This window comes from Lathamus discolor, chromosome 17, assembly GCF_037157495.1.
Source record: "Lathamus discolor isolate bLatDis1 chromosome 17, bLatDis1.hap1, whole genome shotgun sequence".
In the NCBI taxonomy this organism is placed as follows: Eukaryota; Metazoa; Chordata; class Aves; order Psittaciformes; family Psittacidae; genus Lathamus; species Lathamus discolor.
Window position 1 is genome coordinate 6,896,710 of NC_088900.1, and position 21,428 is coordinate 6,918,137.

General features: G+C 53.8%; 1 long non-coding RNA gene across 1 annotated transcript; it reads left to right on the forward strand.

Annotated features, from left to right (window-relative positions):
- The first annotated feature begins 1,307 nt into the window (after positions 1-1,307).
- LOC136022988 (uncharacterized) lies at positions 1,308-21,194 on the forward strand. The gene is made up of 2 exons (XR_010616433.1): positions 1,308-1,354; positions 20,078-21,194. It is a non-coding gene; the product is annotated as an uncharacterized LOC136022988 (long non-coding RNA).
- Positions 21,195-21,428: the final 234 nt, after the last annotated feature.

Genomic DNA, 21,428 nt, shown 5'->3' on the forward strand with positions numbered 1-21,428 from the left:
ACGCTGTATTTATCTCAATGTCATTTTCTTTGAGACGTGAGCTGGAACAAATCCGGAGCAGCTGCTCCATCTCTAAGTGTCCTTTAGGGATCCCTTCAGCAGACACTTTGCAGGATATAATGATGACATCCTAACGAGCGCTAATGCACATGTTGTCATCTTTCTGTATTTACACTTCCCACAGGAGGCATCGTTCTGAGAAGGAAAAGTGAGAGATGGAAACTTCCATGCAGGAACTTTGGCGTCAGAGCCGGGCTCGGCTGGGGAAGCCACCTACCCCAAAAAGCCATAAGGATGAAGCACGGGACACGTTCATGGCCTTTGGTGCATGATTTTTAGCCACATCGCTATATGAACCCTGTAAGGGCCTCAGTAAGCAACGGAGTTATGGGGGTGTGTGTCTGTGCATAAATAACTGAGAAGCTACCCAACGAAGTGAGAGGCAAGTGTATGTATATGCGTGCTATGTCCTAATATCAGCAGTCAAAACTGATAAGGTCGTCACTTTGTCCTCTGCTGCCTGATCTTATCGGGGGAAGATTGTATCAAACAAATAGTATATCACCAGCTTTCTGTCTCCATCTCTCCCTGCTCACGGGCTCCACCGTTGCTGCTGCGATACCCGGATCGGGAGTGAGGATCCAGCCCCTGTGATAAGTGTAATGAACGGCTCCGCTTGTCGGTGGAAATTCCGCTGGCGAATTTCCGACCCAGATTAAAAAGTAAATTAGATTTCTTCTGGAGGGTTATTTTCAAGGGGTTTGTCTGCTGATGTTCTCGTGCAAGATTGCAGCTTCGCCGAGGGGGGGAAGAGAACAAAAGGGGAGGATAAAGACTCGAGGTTGCAATTACTTGACTGAACAGGGCTCTCTGGTGGAAGGCACCTCATCAGGGAAGTCTCAAATTTGCTTAAAATACAAGGTGCAATACAACAGTTATTTATAATCTGCCTCAAAAACTGTTTCTAAAGCCAGGCAATTGCGGGAGATGAACTGTAAAACGGAACAAATGGAATCAGATCGGGTATTAATACCGGCAGGAGGAAATCGTGACAAAAGTGGGTCTGCCAGCAGAGCACAATTTCTGCTCCGCACAAGCCGCAGGTGGAACAGCGTGGGGCCGAGCAGTGGCACAAGCTGGGAGTGCCAGTGGGATGAGGGAGATGGGGAATCCCTGAGCATCATCAAGAAGGGGGCAGGGCCTGGGTGCTTGCAGGTGAGTAACAAGGTGAGGGATGAGGCTGCCCTACAGGCAGGTGTAGCTACTTATGTCCCAGCAGTGCAGAGGAGCTCAGCCCCTCAGAGCTGGGTGCAGAATGGTGCTGCTCCTCCAGAGCCTTCTCCGGGGACCCTGGGTGAGTCTCTTGGTCTTTTGTTTCTCCATTTATGCAGCAGAAATGGTTTCGGTTTGGTTATTCGATGCATGCTGTTAGCCCATGTGCTCTCAGGCCCCAGTACTGTCTGTTGATGGCCTTGCTTGGAAGTTCAAGGAGTGATTGTGGTAGAAAGAAGGTAGGGGATAAGCTGTATGTGGAGCTGAGCTGGTTTTTGCCCATGTCCAGGAGCCCTTGCTCCTATGGCGCTGTGTGAGTTTGTCATATGGGTCTTACTCCAGTTTCTGGTGTCTCTGTGCTTGTGGAAGGCGAAGTCATTGCTGAGAAGCACACTGGGACTGGAGCTGGGGCACTGTCTTTACACTCAAACATTGAGAAAGCCATTTGCCCTACAGAGACAGGCTTGTGGTTGGCCTTCGGTGTTAGGGGAAACACATCAATCTGCTGGGTTTGGCACAGGACAGCCATGGTTGGAGGCTGAGCAGCTGCTGCAGCTCATAAATACCAGGCAGGTGGCTACTTGGGTGTTTGTTTGGAGCTGTGTGCTTTGGCAGGATGGAAGCTGTGCACACAAACAGCCCCTCTGTGTTTAGGAGCCATGTCTCGGGGGAAGGTGCTTGCTGCAGCCTCCCGTGAGCCGCGCTCCTCTGTGGCTCAGCGGCGTTGCAGCCCTGCAGTGAACAAAGGCAGTGATTCTTCGTCCTGGTTCTCACACCACGCCGTGGGGCAGGGAGCAGGCAGTGGTCCTAGGCTGTGCAGGAGCAATGTGGTGTCTGTGGGTCGGTGCCTGGCTATGCAGCTGTGTAGCTGGGGGCTACATAGCAGTGGCAGTTGGTTCTTGTCTCAGAAAACACCCCCCAGTAGATGGAGCTGGGCAGATGGAGCCCTTGCTGGTACCCACAGTGGAGGATGTGTGGCTATCAGCGCTGGGCTGGCCTGGCCTTCCCCCCTCCTTGCAAGCCAGGACCCACTCCCAGCACCTTCGGAGCAGTGAAAAGGACGGGGCAATGACCTGCCTGAGGCACAGTCTCCTCCCCGCTTTGGAATGCCGGAGCTCAAGGCCAGGCAGGAGCCCTGCAGCATCCTGGAAAGCTGAGCTCCCCTTTGCCCCGCATCCCCTGCTCACAGCCCCCGTCTGATGGGGCTGAGCGGAGCCTGTGAGCTCAGGAGCCGCAGGGGCAGGCTGTGTTTTCTGAGGCGGTGCTGTTGAGATAAATACATGAGCACATAGATCATTCCTGCTTCCTTTTGCTAACCCTGCAAGTCAGTGACAAAGGAGCAGGGGACCTTTCATGGAGATAAATACAGTGCGAGGGGGTAATTAAAGTGACTGATTTCTCGGCGGCAGGAGCTTTCCAAGGCTCCGCTTCCCGCCGTGTCCTTGCCTTGGAGCAGGGAGCCGGAGGGGCTGGTGCGTTTGGGAGCAGACGAGCCGGGGGCAGCACCTCCGAGGGGACCTCTCCTCGCCGGTCGCCTCTCATCAGAGGCACTTAGAGAGCCCAGGAGGTCTGCGAGCAGCCATCTAAACCCATCACTAATAACGATCTCATTTCCCTGCCAGGCTGCATCGGCGAGACCTTTCCCATCTCCTTTCTTCCCTTCTCTGTCACAACAAGGGCCCGGGGAAAGGTCCTCGGCTCCAGTCTGGCTTCTGGGGTTTTGCCCCGAGCTGGTTTTGTGCTCTCCGAAACACAGAATGTGTGGAGCGGGTCGGGGCTGTGCTCCGAGCCCCAACAAACAGCGGCTCCTCCTCTGGGAGAGCTGGGGCACGGTGAGGAAGGGACCGCTCCAGAGGCACCACAGCCGGGGTGTGCTCCCTTCTGCCTCTTTGTCTCTGTACAGCTCAGTTATGGCCCTTCCATCACTTATCAAAAGAGAAAGTGTCTCGCCTTGTTTACGAACAATAAGTGGTTTATATGAGGCGTGTTAATCATTGCCCTGCACCTTTAGTCTACAGCCTTATCCAGAGCTGCAACTGGGGGCTCATTTAGATTTCTTGTTTGTAGCAGTAATATCCTTTTAATATGCTCAATGAGAAGCAAATGAACCTGCCTTACGCTTCTGAGTGTTCAAGCCCGTGTCTCTTCAGTGGGTGAAGGTCACTCTTGGCAGACGGATGCCAAGAGCACGGCCCCGCTGGCTGCCTGGGCTCAGCGCTGCTGCTGGCACCGTGTGTGAAGATGGGCAGGCTGGGACCTAGGACAGCCCGAATGGGGCTCAGCTCCTGCGGCTCCTGTGTGCAGGTTCCCTTCTGTGGTCCCCCAGGTCCCCAGGCATCTCCCAGCCCCATTCAGACACTGGGCTTCAATGAGGCTTTTCCTTTTTCCCAGCAGCAGACATGTCTCTTCTGATGCGGCTGCACATTCCTCTCCCTTTTCTTTGTTGCTCTTCCTAGGAGCTTGTGTCCTGGTGATCTATGAGTTGTTTGGAGAAGCAGCAAACACTACTTATGCATTATATACATGTCTTGTCTGTTCCGCTTGATAATGCCATTCTTTAATATGCTCAGCAGTCGCTTTTTGGCTGGCTCTACCCCCTGCTCCCCCAAAGGCTGCCTGGCACGCACTGAGGCCCTTTTCTTCTTCAAATAATTTAAGGGATTTTATATCTAACTTTGTTTTCCCCCATCCTTGTGCGCGGAGAAGAAACCAAACAACGCACAAATCCGCCTCGGTAGCCTGGAGCGGTCCTGTCCCTTCCCTTGCTAAGGTGTAGTGGCTCTGAGGCTTGCCTGGAGATGAAAGGAAGGAAGGGGATGACAGATTAGCACACCTCAAAGTTAACACTGGGCTGTAGTGAGGCAGCAGCAGTGCCTTCCCCCAGTGTGACTGCCAAACACCCAGGGATGACACAGGCGCTCTCAGAAATGGAGAGCTATTTGAAGACAGGGGACAAAAGCTTTCTCGGCTCTCTTTTTCCAGCTGAGAGGATCTGGCATCACCAGTCCGTTTCATGAAAATCTATCTGACCTCTCGTATTGATAGTCTCAGCTCTCCAAAGCCACAGGAATCGTGGCCTCATCCCTGAACTCAGTTATTTCACCTGTTCTCTCTCCAGACACACTCAATAAAGCACTCGATGTACTGTACTCGGGGCTCTCGGGCTGAGCTCAGTGCATGATGACAGCGTGTTCCTTTTGATTCCCATGCAAACATCCCCACTATTCCTTGCTTTCTGTTTGCTCGGCTCCCAAATTCCACAGAGCAGGACGTGCGTGCCTGTTCCCGCATCGGTCTGGCTCAGGGAACGCCGCAGGGGCTCTGCAGGACATGACAATTCCAGGCTGGGTCAGCTATCCCAGGAATGGGATTTGGGAGGGGGTTTCCCTGATGCTGAGTGTATCCATGGTCTGAAGCTGCGAATAGATCCTGCATCCCTCCCCACACAGTGTTCTCTTCTCAGCTCGACGATGAGCGGGAGAGGAGTCCATGATGGATAAGCTTTAAAAAGGAGTCCAGGGTCACAGCTTTGTCTATAAAAAGTAAATAATGTGAAGAGCAGAGACCCATCTCCCGGCTGGCGCACGCGATGAGCGGGGAACGTGCTCTGCCTTGTGATGATGAGCTCGTTCAGGGCCTCGGACCCGCCGTAGATGAGAGCTCTGTGGGATGAATCTCCCCTCTGCTCTGCCCAGGGCAGCAAGGCAGTGTTTGTGTAGGGAACTAGTGATGGGGAGTGACTTAGAGGCTGTCAAGATGTTTGTGGCTTGCATGGCATTTCCTCCTTTTACATTTCCAGCTGGCAAACAGCTCGGATAGGCCTCCATGCAGAAAACTTCCCCAACTCTGAGCAGGCGTTGCTACCTGAATAAATGATGTGGGGAAGCCCTGCAAGGTTTGGCAAAGAGCGGCACGCTGCCCAAAGCAGGTATGCTCCTGCCGGTGGGATGCGGATGGGAGATGCTGCATGGCTGGAAGCCTGTGGCCGCGATGCCAGGCATGCTGAGGCAGCATCCCAGCGCCTCGCTGGGAGCAGCACCACGGCCGCCTGAGTCAGCAGCCGCAGAGCACAACTTGACCTTGCGTGGAGAGAGATGTCAAACGAATCTTGGGGCTGTCACACACGGCTTCACGCGCGCGCGTGCAGCTCCCGCAAATCAATCTCTTGCTTTGGCCTGGCCCTTGATCCCTTCCCGGGGAGGGATGTGAGGCTGGTGGTGCTACATCCACCTCCCACCTCCTCCCCTCCGTCCTGACACAGAGCGGGGTTACGGAGAATCTTCACTGAGCAGCACCCCGCGGGCAATGAGCAGGAGCTCAGGCAATAACATTTAGCAGCGTAATTATGCCTTGAAATGTCCTTGGAGAGCCTGCAGGGGCTACAAGAAAATGAGGAGAGCAGCGAAAATGGCTCCTTACCAGTGTAATGCCTTGCATTGCCCAGAAACGGCTTTGAAGACATAAGGGGGGGACAGGGAAGTGAGGAAACCCCAGCCCATTCGAGGTTCCCCATCGCGTCCCCGGCTGCGGGCGGGCGCAGGGGCTCGCTGGGGTCAGCTCATTCAGCGGCTTCCCCGTGCTCGGTGCCTACCTCGACAAGCTCCATGGCAACGCGGCCGCGCTCCGCTTACCCGGCCCCCGCGGTAACAGCGCTCCTTCCAGCGCGCCCTGACCCGGCCCCGCTTCCTGCTCCCAGCCGCGCAGCCCGGGGGTGGGTGCGGAGGAGCCGGGGCCGGGGGGCCCGCCGGTGGCACGGGGGTGTCTGAGGCTGGAAGCTGGTCTGGGCTGGCCTCTGCGTGTGCTCCTCGGTGTTTACGGTGCTGCCGGACCATGCATAAGCAGTGAGAAACCCAGCTTAAGTCCTCAAGCGCCGTCATTCGGGTTCGAGCCCTCCCCGCCTTGCTGTCTTGAGCTTTAGGCTGTACGCAGTGAAAAAATCACTTAATATATGCCTTACACCATAAGCACATATTGTTGTGGCCCCGTGCGGCAGAAATGAGGAAAACCGAGTGCCCTGCGAAGGCAAGTGCTGTTCTTGAGCTGAACTTGGCCCTCCCTTGTCCCATCTCAGCCCAGACAGTTCGATTGGCGATGTCGTTAAGTGGTGGGAAATGGGTTTGGAATGGGCAGTGATGAGCTGCTTTGACACCAGCGGTCCCACCTGCTCCGGCTGCAACAGCTCCTTTATTGGGACCCATCCAGGCTATTTTCAGCAAATGATGAAATTGGAATGGTGTCAAACGCACAAGGATAAAAGGGTTTGGGTTGGTTTTTTTTCCTCTTGGGAACAGAAGGAGGTTAATTAAAAAGAAACAGAAAGAAAGTCTTTGTCTGTTCCTGGATGGATTTGAGTACAGGAACCTGTAGTGTTTCCTCTAGAGATAAGCTGTTAGGGTGTGATGTCTGGGTACCAAATGCCCCAGCCGCCCCCCCCCGATGGTTTTCTGCACTGAGTCCCCAGATGAGTTTTTGCTTTTATCAGAGGTGGGAACCCAGGAAGGAGAAGAAAACCTCTTGTGAAAACAAGGGAAGGTGCCGTGCAAGCCTTGGAGCCAAGCAAAGCCCGTCCCTGCAGGGCAGCATCCCCAGCCTTTTCCTCAGGCCTTCAGCACCGGCTGCCTCCTTCCCCCGCTGCTTGGGGCAGGGAAGGGTTTTAATAGGTTTTTTTGTGCAAAGACATAATTGTGCTTCCCTGATTAATGCCGAGGCTGCGCCGAGCGCTTGCCATCAATCTTGGGAACAAACATGTCTATTTATATTTTAATCATCTGTCTTCATAGAAAGTTCAGGTTGATTTCAGCTTCTCCGGTGTATTTACTGAGGGAGCGATTCTCTCCGCGCCTCTCCTGGGCGTCTTGCAGGTGAGAGCACAGTGTCTGCCTGCACGGCAGCGGCTGCACTGTCGCTCCTTGATGCCAGACCGCTTCTGTAGGCTTGGAACTGATCCCTGTTGGGCAGCACTTGGGTTTGGTGTGTTTCCAATGGGAAGAGAAAATGTGCCTCCAAGGGACGGCACATTGCAGAGAGCCTGCTTTCCCTGGACAACTGCTCCAACAGGTAGAGGCTGCAGAGGGGTGGGAGGCCAGTAAGGAAGCGGAGGCTGAAATGTGTGACCATTAATAACCAGTATTACCCTGAAGAAGGAAGGGAATCCTGTAGCCCCATCACTAGTTACTGTGAGTGTTTCCAATGAGCCCCAGTTCATCTCCCCACAGCTTTCTGTCCCTGCTCTTTCCCTCGCCCCTTCCATGGGGAAGGCGCATCCTTCATCCCGGTGCCAGCACCCGGTGGCTTTCCCTGTCCCATGCAGCCAGAGCCCCGTTTCCCTCCCCACACCAGTGCCCACGTGCTGTTCCAGTGAAGCTTTTTAACTGAATGTTGCGGTGGCATTTCACATGGGGGAAATTGCTCCAGTATTTACTGCTGTTAAATTAATTTCTCAGCAGAGGATTTTAGACTCTTGTAATTCATGAGGATATTTTGGGTCCTGTTTACTGTCTGGTGCTTAAAAAAAATTGTCTCAAGCATTTGTTTGCTGAATATAACGCTGTTATTACATTAGCTTGCTCTCGCAGGAGAGACAGGGGTTCATTAATGTTGATGTGGAGCTTATTGTATCTCTGAGCTCTCCGAGCAGCGGGTAATTTTTCATAACATATGTGTGGCAATATCCAGGCCCAGAAGGATGAGTGGAAAATGGTCGGAGCCACGTGCCCGTACGCACCCTGGAAGACTGTGGCTCTGCGTAGCATCAAGGGCACACACTTTAAGTCCTCTACTATGGAAGCAGAGGACGCTAGTACGTCAGTAAACTGTACTGTAGAGGTAGAGAAGTGCTCTACTGTATATTTAAGTTCTCTGCTATATATTTAAGTCCTTTACTGTATACATAGATATATATATAGATATATATATACATAGTGCAGAAACTCCTTCATGCCTGGGCATGGGGCTGTGGCCTCTCAACAGGAAAAATCTCTCTTTTTCTCAAAGAACAAATAGCAAAACACTGGAAAAGAGACACAGCCTGAGGTGGGGTGTGAGAGACAGGCATAAAAGAGCTTCATTTGAAATGTTATGGGTATCTTTTCCTTACTAATGCCTTCCCCTCCGAATGGCTGCGTTTCTGCAGCGGAAATTGGCAGCAGTCAGGCTCACAAGTGCTGGGAAGAGATTGACTCGGGCAGATGAAAGAAAGCCATTTTCTCCTAAATGCCGGTGCCCGGAGCAAGATAATCTGGTGTTCCCTGACCGCACGGCCGGAGCTGGGCAGGCAGCTCTTTCCCTATGAAACAGAGCTGCCCGGGCAGGGCACTGCCCGTTGCTGCCCATTGCTGTGTCCTCTGCTCACCATGGCCCTGAGGTGTTGTTTCGTCTGTCGAGAATGAAGAGCTCCAATCCGGTTCCTTCATGTGGGCCAGTGTGTAGTGCAGGGTTTTGATCAACAAAATGATGCTATTTGGGAGTTATTCCCTTCTGCTTTGAAGTCGCAATGTGAGGGGGCGGGGAAGGGAGCACCAAAAGCCTGTGAAGATCCAGCCCACCGGACGTCTCACAGCAAAGACCCGTAATTATGATCCCCCGGAGAAAAGAGCTTTTCTCTGAGCCCTATCAAAGCCGCATCCTCCAGATGAAAGCCTCGCTTTTTAGTTCCCTCCTTTTCGCACCTCGTTTAAGTTCCATTGTTCCTAAATGAGCAAACAGTTTGTGTGCCGCACCCAAAACACGGCTGCCGAACCGCAGCAAGGTGGAATTGCGGCTGACCGGGTTTTGGCCAGATTGGGTTTTCCCTTCCTCCCCCATGTACAGTAGGCGCCTGGTGAAGCTGTGGGGTCTGGAGGAGGCTGGGGCAGGCAGAGGGAAGAGCCTGGGGTGCAGTGCGGGCACCTGGGGAGCCCACCAGGGATGATGGGTGTCCCTGAGCAGAGGGAGCGCACTGGGGCAAAGCCAGGGCTGCAGCTCGCCCATACCCCTCTGTCCATAGCCCTTCCCGACACACGCTCCCAGGTGATTCCCAGGCGCGCCTGGAAAATGAGGCCTGGAAGCTTCATTCTCTGTGAATCAATACTTATCTTCAGTCTCTGCTGCTCTGGTGAAATGAGCTGGGGGGGGATCAGAGGAGAGCGGGGCGAGCAGCGTTCGGAGGGGCTCGGCGCATCGCTGCTCTGGTTGCTGGGAGGCTGAGCAGCACGGCCCAGGATTACTCCTTATGAAATCCATACGTGCTCTGTGTTTACACTTGCTGGAGGCTCCCCGATCCTCAACACCCCCTCTGCTTTTCTGCATGTGGTTTCCTTTGTTCAAACCGGGTTTAAGCAGAAGCGCTGGAGGGAGCTGCAGTGCTTGGACCAGTTCTTTGCATCTGGGGGTTGGGGTATCACAATGTACCAGCAGGACAAGCAGTGCTGCAGGGGGTCACATCCCGGCCTTGCACACACAGAGTGCTCTCCCTCCTCCTCTTCCCCTCCTCAAACCCAAGAAGGAGACAGCAGTTGGAGAGGGATGGCAGTGCTGTGTCCTGGCTGGCATGTCTGGAGCTGACACTGCTCCTGCCTAGTTTGGTCGGTGATTTTCCTGTCTGGAGAAGGACCACATCCATACCTCTGCTGGTTGTGGGCAGTGCTGCCAACAAGGCAGGGGAGCAGAAATGTACGATTGTGCCTTCAGAAAAGGGCCTTCTTAGAAAAAACAGTGCTCTGGCTTCTTTGTGTTTGCTTCAGTACTGCGGGGTTGATCTCCCCTCCCTGTGCTCGGAAGAGAGCGGGAGGCTTTCAAGTGGCATTTCAATTAAGATTTTAAACTGGTGAGATGCAAGTGAGATCAGAGCAGAGCCTGGTCTCAGCAGCTCCCCTCTGCACCCCGTCTGGTACTGGGAAGTGTCACTGTTTGCACTCTGGCACCATTGCTGCTGCTCACGCACGGCGCTGCTCCCTGCACTGTGCGGACATCACCCATGAAGATGTGAAGGGAAAGCACTTGTTTCCCTCCACATGCAGCTCCCACCCTCCCAAAAGCAGCCTTGGCAAGGGGGGGATGGCGTGAGAAAAGAAACTGGGCCATGAAATTCATCATTTGGGTCTGGAGATGAATTGCTCGATAGAGATAACTTTTTAGGGCGAGCTCTCATCTAGTGATAACACGTCTATTATAGTCTCTATTCTTTCTAACTTGCATGGGCCTGGGGGAAATGCGCCTTGCCCTGTGTGTCTGGTGCCTCGCACAAAGGGCTGTTCAGTGCCCAGGGCCTCTTGGCAGTGTGAAAATACAAAGAATAAACAACAGCAGACATCCAGAGCTCCACCTGATGCCTTTCCCGTCCCCCTCCCCGTGCCCGTAAAGGCACAGCTGCACGGAAATGTCTTCCCCAGCAGAATCTGTCGTGTTCAGGGAGCGCAAGCTGCAGACCTGGAGGCCAGAGCTGCTTTTGCCTTCGGAGTTTCTTCTTGATGGTGTCGCTTATCCCGTTGCCGTGCGCTCGCTGCTGGCACCTCCTGGGCTCTGCAGGCACAGAGGCTGCGGCACGCACACGGGGCGCCCCAAACGCCTCCGAGCCGCAGAAGACCTCGTCTCCAGCTCTCCCTTTCATTTCTCCTTGGATGTGCCTTATTTAAGGAATGAAAGCGGCGTGTACCTGCTGTTTGCTTGGAGGGAATAACAGTTTAAAACAAGCAGGCAGACAAAAAGCTCCAGGGGCCTCATAGCTAATTAGTCTTACAGTGACAAAGGATGACCACCCATCGGTACAATATAACCGCCCTCCAGTAATGAATTAACTGGTGCAGCAGGCTTTGTAGTGCCAGGCTTTGGTGTGGGGAGCCAGGGCTCTTCCTTGCCGAAGGGAACTGGAACGTTTTCAGCAGGATATTTGCAGGTCCAACCCTCTGCTCCCAAACCGTGCTCCAGACCCTGCACTAGCTCCAGTGCCCTTCGCTGGACCTGCTCCAGCACCTCAATGTCTCTCTTGTAGTGAGGAGCCCAGAACTGAACGCAGGATTTGAGGTGATGCCTCACTGAGGATGATCACTGCCCTCATCCTGCTGGCCACAGCATTTCTGATACCAGCCAGGGTGCTCTTGGCCTTCTTGGCCACCTGAGCACGCTGCAGCTCGTGTTCAGCTGGCGATCGCCCGGTAATGGTCTCATCTGAATTTTATCTGCACCATATAATTTAATAGTTTCACTGGAATGTGCTCTTCACTTTGTCACAACATAGGGATGTTGGGGAAGGCTGCAGAGGTGGCTTAATTAGCAAAGCTACTAGGGAGGGCATCTTGCAGAATCTTCCTCCTATTCCTGCTCCTAATGCTCTACAATTTATGCCAGCCAAGGACCACGTAAGCTTTGCTACACATAACAAACAGAGGGGATTCAAAGCCAGCATTCAGCTTAGCTTCAAAGGACACGGGGAGGGGAGGTCACCGTGGGCAGTTTATTAGATGTCGTTTTGTGCGCCGTCCCATGAAAACGGATCACGAAGGGAGAGCGGAGCAGAGCCATCCCACGGTGCTGAGCTGGGCATCGCCATCGAGCAGGCGGGATGCAGGCAGGAGGCAGGGGCAGGAGGGGACTCACCGTGCCGAGCGATGCCAGATTCCCAAGGGGAGGTCTCGGGTGATTCCCCGGCAGCAGCAGAGCTGTGAAGGGCTGTGCTCGTGTCCTCTGCACAGCAAAACCCACTTGTGCATTCGCAAGGGAGTCCTGCGGCAGCTCTGCTCGGGCTTCCCGTCTGTCTTTCCGTCTTGCATCCGAGGAGCTCAATACGCCGCTCACCGTCTGGCTGAACGCCCAGGGGAGCCGATGGGAAGATTTCCACTGGCTTCAATCTGGTTTGGATCAGATCCAGGGGCGGGAGCGGGATGAAGACATCCGCTCGCTCCCTGCACTGGCTGGGTGATGGCCATGCCTCCTGGCATTCCATCCTGCTCAAAGCCATCCTGGCTTCTCGGCTCATGAAAGTGCCACCTCCCTCATAGGGAGCTAAAAGCCGCACAGTGGCCGTGCCACAGAAAACCTCCATGTCTGCCTCACTGAGGATGGAGCTGCTTTGGAGCAGGGGTTATCCACGTGCAAGCGTTTCCAACAAAGCCTGCTCCTTACATAAGTAACACCAAGGGACAAGGTTTTCTTGCTGCACTGGTGAGCAAAACAAACTCAGATTAACTTTCCCTCTTCTTTTCTTTCTTTCCCTGCACCTTAGAGAGAGAAACAGCACTGCCTGCAGTCCTACCAAATCAGTGCTGCAGCTCAGGCTCTAAGTGGTCAATTATGATCAGCAGCAGAACACTGGCCTGGGCCATGAGCTCGAGGTGCTTTGTTTCTGCTGGTGCTTTCCTGCAGGGCACATTCCAAACATGGGCAGCAATGGGAAGAGATGTGAAGGCTCCTGGTGAGGCCTCGGGGCCCAGCACATTGAATTGGAAAAGATACCAGGGGTAGCGGAGCAGGGAGGAAGGCAGGGATGAGGAACCAGGCACTGGGAGTGCCTGGCTGAGGGTGGTGGAGTCTTCTGCAGCAGGGTCCTGGGTGATGAGCAGGGATTCCGGAGGTCCCTGGGCACGTGAGCTGCTCTGCTCCATCCAGCAAACTCGAGCAGGTTTCAGGCCCCTGCAGCAGCCCTACCCGGAGCAGAGAGGCAAACATTTGGTATTCAAAGGGAAACCTGTTGGGAGAACAGGGGGATGTGGGGCTGGGCTCTTGGGCCAGCTTGAGTGAACGCAGGCCAGTTAGGTTTCGGACTGAACTCGTGCCGGATTCACTGGGTTCCAGCGGATTCGTTTCTGCCAGGGACTTGTGAGAATGGAATATGTCTGCATCGAAAGGGAGAAACATATTCCCACAAACTATTGAGGATTTACCCCCCGTGGCTCTGCTTTCATGCCCATTGCTTCTTCCACGAGCTGGTTCACATGAGAGGCTCCTCGGGGCTCGTCCTCTGTTTGCCCCTTGCAAATTGGGAAGTCTTCCAGAAGAATGCCAAGCTGAAACCTCTGTGTTCCAGGCCGTCTGGCTCCGCTCAGTTGAGGGAGATTTAGAGAAGGCTGTATTCTTAAGGAGAATGGTGCGTCGCCTGCGTTAGCAGGATCGAGTCACTTTTGGTGGAGGATGTCATTCGACGAGTCCCAGCTGTCAGGGCATAGAGCCCTCATGACCTGCCACCCTGTGCCAACGCCACCCTTGTTTATGGGCAACTGTCACCCTCATAGCTTTGATCCCTGATCAAGGAAAAAGCCAAGGAAAACCTCCAGGTTCTGAAGGGCATATCTTAAAGATTGCAGAGAGACATCTAGTTATGTAGATATAAAATATGAATTTTAATGCGAGGCATTAACATGAGCTCTTTTAGGAATAACTACAGGACTTCATGATGAACGTATTAGAGCACTGCTTCAGCACAGGTGCCTGCCAGTCTTCATAAATCAGCTCCAACAAGTTAATTCTTCATAAAGGAGGATGGATTTGAATCTCGGGGACGGATGAATGGGTACATAATAAAAGAAGTGGCATAACTTAGAGGCAGGTGGGAAGAGTAGGGCAGCATCAGACGACAAAGACGTGAGGAAGACGTTTAGGAGACATCCTCTAAACCCCAGCAAGAAGCGGTAGAGGGGAGAGCACTGACCTGTTGCTTGTATTGTGATAGTTTCCAGAGGTGCCTGGGTTGACTCGGGGCCCTTAGAGGTGCAGGGATGCTCCTCACCCCATGCACGGCGGCAGCGTGTTGCTTCTGATCCGAAGTCTGGTGTTGCCTTGGAGAGCAGGCTGGGGTGATGCTGCCTTGCGTGCCCTCATCTGTTAATGTTCATTGTGGCGTGCTGCGTGGGGATGGTTCTCCCCTTAAAGCCTGTTTAGAAGGCACTTGAGATGTTTCCCCTTGAACAGAGCTCGCTGCCAAGCCAGGCTGCTTTGTATTTGTTGTTGATTTTATTGATGTTATTGACTTTTTCATGGGGCGCTTTGGGGACGTTTGCATGATAGCATGTACAGGCGCTACAAATTGCTCGATGTTACGCAGTGTTCAACTCACGCTCTGCACCGGTGAGAGACGCACATTTTTATTAAGAGCCAGTTGTAGTCATTGCTTTTGGTTTTATGATAAAATATATAACGCAGCCATCACCGCTGCCATCCCACTGTGGCCACCGGAGAAGGCAAAGTAATGGCGTGTCACGTCAGCGCTTCCCAGGCAGTGACAGAGGTATATAGAGCATGGACTCGTTGCAAAGAGCCTCCCGAGCTGTGTAGCAGCATCCCAGTGGATAGGCAATGCAAGGGCGATATCAACACATCCCCCTGGGACGTGGGAGGTGTGTGTCCTCGGGCCCCCAGAAATGCGGCGTGTCGCATATGGAGGGGGTAAGATGCGGAGGGCTGTGGCTGCAGCCTCTCCCGAGGCACTGCTTCATGTCCTTGCTGCTCTGCCCTCCGCGGCTCTGCCGTCCGCTTCTCCCGCGCAGCTGGTAGCGTCGTGCCGAGGGGGTTGACAAGAGGTTTTATAGATTGAGCTCTGGAAATGTGATGTTAACACAGCAGCATGCACAAACACCATAAATATTTCACTAGGTGGGTGAGGACAGGGAGAACGGGCCTTTGGGTTTTTTCTGCCTCCTGGTAAAGGAAACAGGACGCGTGTTTTCTATTCCAAGGCTCGCCGCCTGCCTGAGACTGTAATATTTTAAAGTTGATTGGATCTTAACACTGTAAGAGGTCCCCGGTGGCCTGACTTTAGCTGGCATTATCAGCTCAGCCATTGTCTTATGAAGCAATCTCCTCTTGAACCATCCTGTGCTCCCTCATCCTTTAAAGACGCGCAGCCCGGAAACGCCTCGGTTCTCTCCGGCTAAGGCTGCGGACGGTGATGGTGAGGAATGAAGATGAATATCACAGTACCTGTGACCTTGGCAGCAGCCAGCCTTGTCCTTGGGACTCGGAGCACCTCCCAAGGTCTCTGTTTGCTTTGCTTTATTCACCAGGGACGGGTTGACAGTCCCATCCTTCAGAGTGAAAAACACTCCGAAGGCGGAGAGCTGGAGGGGGGTGATGGAGCTGGTGAGGTCCCAAAGCGCGTGTGGGGCAGGCTGGACCGTGCTGTTGCAAGCACAGGGCATCAAGGGGATGCCGGCAGCCTGCTGATGGGGTGCGCTGTTGATCTTGCACAGCTGCCTGTCATAGGGAAGGGCCAGCATCGAGGTGTATCCCCTTTAAATGTCGTGGGACACTGTATGTGCCGCTGCTCTTGCTGTCGTGAGGGAGTTAAACCTGGTCCCGTTGTGGAGAGGAGAAAGGAGGAGGTCCTGGAGGTGGGTGAGGTGCGAGCCTTGGTGCTTCAGACAAGAAAGACGTTTTCAGGCTTTGGGAGAGAGATCTTGGCATGTCCCCACCTGCAGTTACGTGGGGTTACATGGTGAAATGGTGTGTGCTTAGGCATGGAAGCTGGACAAACTCAGGTGGGGAATATGGGACAGATTCCTAGCAGCACAGTCGTAAACCAGGGGAAGAGTTCTCCTAGGGATGGCTTCTTGGAGTCTTTAAATCAGTAGCAGGTATCCAGGCACACCATTTCTGAAGGCTGCCTTCCCCTTTGCTGCATTAACTCTGCTCCTAATCCGCTGTTTTGTTTCCTTTTGGTTTCTAATGTAAACCCGTCCTGGTTGGTTGGCCTTTGTGGTGAATCTCCCCTTTGGTTTGCACCCGGGCGCTGTGGAACCGGGACTGTGTGTCTGCAGTTTCCATTATCGGCTTTAAATAATTCTTCCGAAGTGCCCTCTCGTACAAAATGAGACCCGTGCTTCTGTGCCTGTGGTAGCTAGGAGACTGGCAGCAACGCTGCGCTGGGTGATTATCCAAAGCAGTTGTCATGTTATTCTCATCGCTAATGGTATATAATTATGTATTAAGGCTCTCCCCAGGTAGAGCATCTCAGGGCAATTACAGCACGCAGCAGAGGACACGACGAAGAGCCCAGGCCAAGCGACTTTGTTCCTCTGGAAAGGGAAATAATTGTTCCAAAACATATTGTTTGCATTTTGGCTGCCTGATATTAAAGGGGATCCATTAGAGAGAGATGATCTTCTAGAAAGGCCTCGGCTGAGCTCGTCTGAGAGCCGAGCTGCTGCAGGCTCGGGTCGGCTCAGGAGCCTTCTACCTGGGCATGTATCTGTGTGTTTAAGTGAATTCCCATGGGATGCTGTTGATGCCCCGCTCCTGGGGTGAGTCGGGAGCAGCAGAGGTCTCACCTTGCTGAAGGAGGGTTGGTGATGGGTGGGCACATATGGAGGAAGCAGGGGAGCAGGTGGGAATGATGACACCTAGCACATGGGAATTGGAGCGGTGGGATGCTTGCCTTCCCCACGGCACGGGGCTGGGCTCTTGCAGGCACCTCCACAGCACAGGGCTGCAGCCAGGGCTCCTCTGTCCTCCTCCCGTTTGTGAATGAGGAGCAAAACAACCTCCGTTCCTGCAGGATGTCCTCATTCCGTTTTGAAGCGAAGGGCGCTGTACCTAGAAGGATAATAAGTACCTTCAGCACCTGCCGTTGACCAGAGCCGCTGTGCCGCCTTACGATAGCCATCCAATTGAACCCAGCGGTGGTTCTGTCCTGGCTTCGTTGCCCTGCTCCCTGAACAGAGCCGCTCTTCTTCCTCCCCTCGCCCTCCGCTCGCAGCTCTGTCTTCGGGAGACACCACCAGACCAAAGGCAGCAACAGCAGCTCCGTGTCGGGGAGCCTGCACTAGGGAGAGCCTGCTTGGGGCTGGTTCTGGGGCTGCGTTGGCTTCGGGGCTGCTTTCGGGGCTGTGTTGGGTTCAGCGCTTGCTGTGGGGCTGTGTTCGTAGGCAGAGCTTCAAGCATCAGAACTCCTGCGGGGGAAACAGGAGGGTGTTTGTGGACGCGCTTTGCAGTTAAACCTTGCCGCCTGGGCACCTCCAGGGTGAAGGGGGCAGGGGTCGGGAGGAGAGGCAATCCCACAGCAATCCCAGCCCACCGCTTCCCAACACGCAATGGCAGCATCAGGTCGTGATGTGCCACAAGCCAAAGGGAGCTCCCATCCGGTTCACACAGCACGGATTGCACCGGCAAACCAAAGCCTCCGTCTCCTGGTTCTCTCCCCTCCCTGGGCTGCAAAGGGGCCGGTTCTGGCATTCCAGCACCGGCTTTGGCAGCGCTGGGGACCAAAAGCCTTGTTCTTCACCGTTATCAGGAGGAGTTTTGTTCCAACTGAAGGGAACAATACGAACAGGAGCCATTGAGCGCTGGCTGGCGATGAAAGTTCCTCCGAAGCAACAGAGATTTGCTTCAAAGGGGCCTGTGAAGAGGTTCCGCTTTAATTCTGGGGAGGAAAGTGCTGCATAACCTAATTAATACACGCAAACAAATACATACACACACACACATCCCCTGAAGTCCGCAGAGCACGCAGCACTGCAGACAAACAGCAGCATCCCGGTGATGCTGCGGCCCAGGCAGTTCACAGACTTCTGCACTGAAGTCGTGTTGCTGCCAAAGGGGAAGGAAATGCAGTTTTATTTTTAACTGGGCTATCCAGAGGCAGGGAGGAAGGGATGTGCAGCAGTGGAAGAAGTAGATGAGGACCCTGGAGATCTCAGCTCGGTTCTTGGCTCCTCGGCAAACTCCCCATGCGACCTTAAGCAGGTCACTTCATCTCTCTGCGCTTCATTTCCCTTCTGCAAAGTTTGGAGAGCGTGATCCTCCCTCCGGTCTTGTCTGCCTGGGTCGGCAGCACACGTTAGTTCACTTGATTTGCTTTGATTCCGGTGCAGTGCACGGGGCTGGCGCAGTGCGGGAGAGGAGCGGTGGCTGGGAAGTTGCATGGAGGCATCACTTGTGCCTTCATGCGGGCTGTGCTGCCATTACCAAATAGAGTTGTGCAGAGGAAAGGCTTTGGTTTGCACTCAGTAGAACATTGCACTGGGTTAGAGCTGGGTGCAGCGACTGCTCCCTGCAGCCTGATCTGCACGGGCAGCCGTTTCTGTGGTTCGCTCGCCTTTACCTATCACTCTGCAAACACTGGCTTTAGAGGAAGAGGGAGCCTCAGCCCTGGTGACTCCTGCCTCGGTGTGCGGTGGCATTAGAAGTCCTTGGGAAGTTCTTATCCCATGATGTGCCGTGGCTGGCCCCAGGGAGGGACCGTGGCCTGGGAGCAGCACCGCTTGTGGGGCACGGGCACCCTGGGCTGCACTGCGCATGGGGACCTGCTCAGAAGCAGGGATTCGTGTCCCAGCCCAGGCACAGCTTTGGGGTCTGTGGGGAGAGCATCCGCAACGGGCAGGCACCTCGTGCTGGAAGTGTTGCAGGTTTTGCACATGAATCATTCATTTGCTGTCCTGGCCTTTTGGAGTCATCAAAATAATTTCTCTGTTGGGCTCTATCCCACCATTACCGCGTCCGGCTGCTTGTGCCCATTTATTCCCTTTTCCCCGATAGTGCTGGGGAGGGATCTGTCCGCCTGTCACCTCTCCCTCCCCGCCTCCCTTGGCACTTGACTGACAGTCGGCATCCCGCACACAGCACTGAGCTCCTTCAGCACAACAGCTAAAGCATCACTTCAGCACCCAGCAGTTCCAGCCATTGGGCTCCCATCCGTTACTGAGGGGCAGGAAGAGGCAGCTCTGCCTATGGAAGCGCCAGTTCCCTTATGCCTGAAGGAGGCTCTGTCCTCCTCAGGAGGTTCTTCCTCGCCATGACCCATGTTTTTCCCTCTGCTCCCCCTTCCCTGTGCCCGTGCCGGCTGTTCCATGGGCAGGATTGCTCCAGGCAGGCCGGGCTGGCCCGTCCTCACAGCACAGTGGTTTGTGACAAGTTGTGTTTTACGGAATACTGGTGGGGTAATTCCGCACGTCCTTGTTTTGTCATGTAGGGCACTTAAAGTGTCACAGAGATTTCACCATCCTGAAAGCTCATCTGTCAGCACCAGTGAGCTGTTCCAGTAAAAGGGTATCATAACTGCTGCGGAGGGGAAAGCACATGAGAAAGGACGTGCATGAAGCGTTTCTGTTCCAGGCTCTCTGCGGCCGACCTTGAGCCTGTGCAGCAGCACCCAGTGCCAGCGCTGGCTGCTGCAGCATCCCTGTCCCCTGAGCATGCAGGTGGGGCGGTTGCACCCAGGCAGTACAGAGCGGATGGATGGACAGACTGAGAGGTGCAGGGAGGGAAAAAGGGTTCTGGATGGATGTGGATGGTGCCAGTGCTGCTCCGGAGTGGTTGTGTGTGAGGAGGGTGAGGATGCTGTCACTAACATGGACAGAGCTGGTGTGGGTATTCCAAGTGGGATTTTAAGCTGTGCTAAAACCTCCCACAGGATATGGAGCCAGTCAGCAACTGTTCTGGTTGTCTGGGTGGGTTGGTTTGGGTTTGGGGTATTTTTGCCAGATATATATAACTAGAGCTTGATAGAGCGTGGGGAAAATGTTGATTCAGGGCTGGAAAAGGGAAGCACGCAGTATTTGCCAGCTTATTTATCAGTAAACCTCCTCCCCGGGGCAGGCTGCATCAGGGTTACTGGTGGTGTTTAACTGTGGGATGATGCTTCTGCTGCGCTGGGGGGGGTGCTCCAGCCGGAGCAGTTTTGTGTTCAGGGTGAGAACGGCTCAAACCCTGGTCAGGATAAGCGCTGCTGTCTGTTAGCTTGCTCTGGAATTGTACCAGTAATCTGTGGTTACATTATTAATGTAGTATTAAAAGAACTTGGGGCCTCTGAGCAAATTCCTGTTTCAAATAAATAATTACTGGAGCCAAGATAATTTATTAAATTAAATTGAAAAACCCAGGCACACTCTGTGTTTGCCTTCAGGTGATTCTGCTTTTTTAACTACCAAATATCCACTGCTACTCGCATCACCATTCCCAGGGGCTGCAGGCGGGCTGGAACGCCGATGCAGCCGCAGCCTGGGTACCGCGTTGCTGGGTGAGATCCAGGATGGGCACGGGATGCAGGACAGCACGGAAAGCTTTCCTGTGGAAGAGGTGTCCTCGTGGCAGCATGGACAAGGCTTTGTTGTGTGTTGTGGTTGGTGGTTCATGAGCGAGGCCATTTCAATCAGTTGGTAATTTTCATGCAGCACTTTGACGAAGTGAATCCCGAGCCTGGTGCAGGACAGGGCTCCGCTGCCGCTCACGAGTGCCACCCGCTTTGGTGGGTTTTATCTCCGCTTTGCCGAGGCGTGTGACAAATTAGGACTAAATCAGAACCTCAAACGACGCCGGCGCGCAGAAACAGGGATGCTACTGCAGGAAACAGATAAAAATCCCTCACACGGCACCGTGGCTTCAGAAGCAGAATAAACAATGTTTAAAAATGGATAAACACAGATGGCAGATTTCCCTAAAAAAGAGAAGTGTTTTGAGAAAAATAAAAGCCCCTTAAAAAGGAATAAAATATGAAAAGGAGGAGAAGTGGGTCAGGAAGGAGCCGTCAAAGGAAAGGGGGAAACTAACAAAACGCAAATCAAAGACAGAGCGGATCCTGCCAGCGCGTGGCTCCAGGCAGCTTCCTGCTGGGTGCACCGCGTGTCCTTGGTCTCATCCAGCTCCATTCCTTGGGCATCTACACAGGCACTGGCTCTGGCAAATAACCCCTCACAGTGTGTGGGCAGGAAGAGGGCTGGAGGCTGCTGGAGATGCCCCTTGGAGCCGCCCAGCCAGAGGGATCCGAGCCCTCCTGCAAGTACCGGTGTGCAGGAAATAACGGAACCACATTTAAACTTCCCACTCACCCGGCACCGGTGGCAGAGGAGAGGGACATTTCAAAGACTCATTTATTTGCCCCATTAACCATTCTAATGGCCTCTCTCCAATAACAACCGTTCCCATGGTTAGAAGAGCAGGTGTTCAAATAATCAGAGTGATTGAGAAGCCTCGGATGGTCATTATTATTAATACCCGTAATAAAAGCAAATGAGGGAGACGTACACCCCGTGTGCCCTTTGATACCCTTTTGGTTCGTAGCCTGGCAGCACTTCCCCTGGGGCGGCTGGTGGCAGGTTAGTGGTAGCAGTGACCAATGGTGCACTGCAGCAGGGAGAGGGGGAATCTCCTCCAGCAAATGCCTCCCCAGAAGCAACATGGGGCTACGAGTTTTTCTGTCCACTGTGCTGTTGGCTAAAACTGACTCCGTTTAGGAGGGGCAGGATGTTTTTAATGGC